Source organism: Momordica charantia (genome assembly GCF_013281855.1).
Source record: "Momordica charantia cultivar OHB3-1 chromosome 10 unlocalized genomic scaffold, Mcharantia_2.0 BLBB01000010.1, whole genome shotgun sequence".
Classification (NCBI taxonomy): Eukaryota; Viridiplantae; Streptophyta; class Magnoliopsida; order Cucurbitales; family Cucurbitaceae; genus Momordica; species Momordica charantia.
Window position 1 is genome coordinate 15,785,930 of NW_028275158.1, and position 4,774 is coordinate 15,790,703.

General features: G+C 45.4%; 1 non-coding gene across 1 annotated transcript; it reads right to left on the reverse strand.

Moving 5' to 3' along the window:
- Window positions 1-4,461: 4,461 nt before the first annotated feature.
- Window positions 4,462-4,568, reverse strand: LOC148208665 (small nucleolar RNA R71). Its single transcript, XR_015788628.1, has one exon. It is a non-coding gene; the product is annotated as a small nucleolar RNA R71 (small nucleolar RNA).
- Between the last annotated feature and the right edge of the window lie 206 nt (window positions 4,569-4,774).

A 4,774-nucleotide genomic window follows, 5' to 3' on the forward strand; every position in this document is an offset into this window, starting at 1 on the left:
TCTAGGTACAACCAAATCAAGATGCATGTCTCAGAACAAGGTCATACCGCATTCATAACATACCAAGGTCTGTACTGTTACAAGGTCATGCCCTTCGGGTTAAAGAACGCATGAACGACCTACCAGAGAATGGTGAACAAAATGTTCGCCAAGCAGATCGGCCGGAATATGGAAGTGTATGTGGACAACATGCTTGTCAAGAGCAAGCAGTCTAAGTCGCATCTCTCCGATCTGATCGAAGCCTTCGAGGTTCTGAGGACATGTGCCTTTGGAGTCTCTTCGGAAAAATTCCTTGGCTTCATGGTGAACAACCGGGGAATCGAGGCCAACCCCGAAAAGATTAAAGTCGTGCTCGAGATGGAGGCACCTAAGACGCTGAAGCAGCTTCAGTGCCTCAATGGCAGGATTGCGGCCCTGAACCGGTTTGTTTCAAGATCGACAGATAAGTGCCTTCCTTTCTTCAAAGTCCTACGAAAGAAAGGGCCGTTTGAATGGACAGCGGAGTGCGAACAAGCATTTCAGCAATTGAAGAGCTACCTCTGTTCGGCACCTTTGCTCGCCAAGCCCATGCCGGGGGACAAGCTCCAATTGTACTTAGCAGTGTCTGACAGTGCCGTCAGCTCGGCCCTAATCAGGCAAGAGGAAGCGCGGCAAAACCCGATCTACTACACAAGCAAGGCTATGACCGAAGCCGAGACTAGATACCCTCAGATGGAGAAGTTGGCTCTCGCTTTAGTCACCTCGGCCCGACGGCTTAGACCATACTTCCAAGCCCATACGGTGGTGGTGCTCACTAACTTGCCCCTAAAAAACATCTTCCATAAGCCAGAAGCTTCTGGACGCCTGATGAAGTGGGCAATGGAGCTAAGTGAGTACGACATCCAGTTCGAACCCAGAACTGCGTTGAAAGGACAAGCAGCGGCAGATTTCATAGCCGAGCTCACGCCACCTTCCGAGCTGAGCGAGTCCGACCTACCGTGGACAATCTATGTCGACGGATCCTCCAATGAGAAGGGGTGCGGGGCCGGGGTCCTCTTGCTCGGACCAGGAGGCGAGCGATTTGAGTATGCCTTGCGGTTCGGCTTCCGGACTTCCAATAACGAGGCTGAGTATGAGGCATTTATTGCCGGTCTACGTATCGCCAGAGCATTGGGGGCCTCTTGTGTTAAGTTCTTCAGCGACTCCCAGCTGGTTGTGAGCCAGATCAAGGAAGAGTACCAAGCCAAAGACTCCCGAATGGAGAAGTATTTGGGCAAGGTCAGATCGTACCTCGCCCAATTTCGAACTTACGAAGTAAACCGGGTCCCCCGAGCAGAAAATTCTAATGCCGACGCCTTGGCCAAGTTAGCATCAGCGTACGAGACCGACCTGGCCAGGTCGGTCCCCGTCGAGATCTTAGATAATCCCTCGATCTCAGAGCCAGATCTGATGGAGATCGGCGCTCCAGAGTCCTCATGGATGGACCCGATTGCGGATTTCATTAGGGGCAATTCACCACAAGACCCCAAGGAGCGCAGAAAGTTGGCAAGGCGAGCAGCTCGGTTCGTGGTCCGAGGTGGAGCATTGTACCGACACGGCTTTTCCCTGCCTCTATTGAGATGCGTAACCCCTGAAGAGGGCCTGTACGTCCTCAGAGAAATCCACGAAGGAGTGTGCGGCAATCACTCAGGCGCCCGGTCGCTGTCAGCCAAAGTGATTCGACAAGGATACTATTGGCCGACCCTCAGCCAGGACGCCAAGAAGTTCGTTAGAACTTGAGACAATTGCCAACGCTACGGAACCATAATCCACCAACCTCTCGAGCTGCTCACCCCATTTCGGCCCCGTGGCCATTCGCGCAGTGGGGGTAGATATCATTGGTCCTTTCCCTTTGGGCAAAGGCCAGACCCAGTTCGCTGTGGTTGCTGTGGATTACTTCACAAAGTGGGCCGAGGCCGAGGCGCTCTCCCACATAACGGAATCCAGAGTCACGTCCTTCGTATGGGCAAATATTATATGTCGCTTTAGTATACCGCAGGCCATTGTGACAGACAATGGGAAGCAGTTTGACAACGCCAAGTTCAAAGACTTTTGCAGCAAGCTTGGCATAAGTCACTGATTACGCTTGTTTACATGCGTAAAAAGAAGGTTTTAGATGCTGTTTTTACTATGTTTCAGCTTTGTTTCGGACTTTTTCTCGATCGTTTGAGTTCCAATTCATGCAAAATTCATATACTATGGTTTGTGGATGGCTTATGTTGTATTTATGACATTTTAGGACCATTTGGGAGTGCAAATTAATCAAACGAAGCGAAAAGACGAAAAAACACCTCAGGAGGCGCCAGGCGCCTGGGAAGCCTGCAGAAAACAGTTTTTCTTCCAACTTTGCCCTTAATGAAACGCGTCTTCCAATGCGTTTTGGTGGTTCCAACCGATGCATACGTGTAGAAGAAGTGTTCCACTATCAGTTTGAGCACGATTTGGTCAGTCAAAAGAGTTGGAAATGGGTGATTCACCATCGTTTTAGGACCTACCTAACCAATTCTGCACAGCTATAAATTCCAGCAACTTCTCCACCAAATTCATCAAGCCTTGCTTCCTTCTCTTGATCATTTTTAGTGTTTCTTTGTTGCTTTCTAAGTACTTTTGAGTTGCTTTCATTAGTTGCTTTTGGTTTTTAAATCCCGAGCACTTTACATTCTTTTATTGAGCTTTGTTTTGTTTCCATTTGTACTTAGTCATTTTCTACTTATTCAAATATATAAAAATCTAGCACTTTGCTTATCTTCTCTTTGCCTTTACTTTATTTTTAGTTAAGAGAGTTGTGTTTTTGGAGGAAAGAGCACGTGACACTCTCCCTTGCTTGAAAGAGAAGGGCGAAGCTCTCAATCCCGATAAAAACTCTCCGTTAGTTAACTTTCGTTTTTCACACATGCATTCCACATTCAACCATTTTACTTGCTGTATTTTCTTCAATATGTCTTTCTAAATTCCCGTCTCTAGCCCGGTTATGGATAGTTAGCCTTTTATGTCTAAAAAGGGTTGCTACGAAGTAGTGTTTTTACTTTCCATTCATTGCTCAACATGTTTTCCCAAAAGTTAGGATTTAGAGAAGGCCACTGTAAGTCTTAACAAGTCAATACTGAAAAGGTTGCTTATTTGCATTGTTGAGTGGTTAAACCGAGGAGAGGAGCGCCTTAGACATAAGGGTTCCGCTTAAGTAGCCTAGACATAGGACCTTAACCCGAGGTTGCGACTATTTCCATCCTAAAACTAAGATATATCTCATAGTAGACATATTAGGGAATGTCTTAGGACTTTGAACTTGCTTAGACATAAGTAAAGTGAGAAGCGTAGTCGTTAGTTTCTAAAGTAAAATGCATATTGTCCTTAGCATGTCCTTGATTCTTTGTTGGCTAACTTGAAGTAATTCGGGCTAGGTTTTATCATTCTAAGTCCAAATCCCAAATCCAAACCATTATTTGTGACCACTTCCCATTTTACAAGAATCACTCATTCCAACATTCACTATTCTTTAAAACTTTAGAGTTTGGAAATTGTTTAGAAGTCCTTGAGGATCGATACTTGGATACTTCATCCATTTTATATTACTCTGACAGGTGTGCGCTTGCATCTATATAATTGTTACCACGCTTAGCGCGTGCGTTCAGCATAAACGCCCAGTCAAGTTTTTGGCGCCGTTGCCGGGGACTTTAGTTTTAAAATTATTTCCAAATTCTTTTAGTTTTTATTTTTTTGTGAATTGTTGTTGGGTGTAATTTCCATCCACCGTTTTTGTTCTATATTTTTGGTCGTTTATCTCACAAGGGTACGTTAAAGTGCATGAGCACAAGATCTTTTCTTCTACCCCTTGACCCTGAGATTGAGCGGACCCTTCGAAAAACTCGAAAGGAGCAAAGACTTCGAAAACAACTAGAAAAGCAAAAAGAGAGAGAAGGTGAAATCAGTCCTGAAAGTGAGGTAGAGAGTACGAGCACATCAATGGCAGATATTCCACCTCGTGATCCGGTTGATCCACCTGCTGTTAACGGTAATATGAGGGATCATGCAAGAAATGATGAATTCAACCATATCCAGATGGCGGACAACAGAGACGTGGCAATGCGAGAATATGCCGCCACGGCTTTTCAGAACTTTGATTCAGGGATAGTCAACCCTATTCCAGCCCACGCAAACTTTGAGCTTAAACCAATGATGTTCCAAATGTTGCAGACAATTGGACATTTTGGAGGGCAGGAACATGAGGATCCACATGATCATCTGAAATCATTCATTCAAATTGCAAATGCATTTCGATTACCTGGTATAACAGACGATGCTCTGAGACTAACACTTTTTCCATTTTCTTTGAAGGACCAAGCTAGAGCATGGCTCAATGCATTTCCACCGGGATCCATCACCACATGGGGGTCGTTAGTGGAGAAGTTCTTAACAAAATTCTTCCCACCTACTCACCACGCTGATATCAGAGAAGAGATCATCTCCTTTAGACAGTATGATCGTGAACCTGTTCACGAGGCGTGGGAGAGATTTAAAGAACTAATCAGGAAATGTCCGAACCATGGCTTGCCGGCATGCATCCAGATAGAACATTTCTTTAGAGGTTTAGATCATCCTACTAAGATGATGCTAAACAATGCTGCCAACGGAGCCTTTACAAAGAAGACATTCAACGAGATAGTTGACATCCTAAATGACTTAGCTTCACATAACGAACTATGGTGTTCGCAAAGATCTAGGGCAGCACCAAAGAAGCAAGATCCAGCTGGAGTTT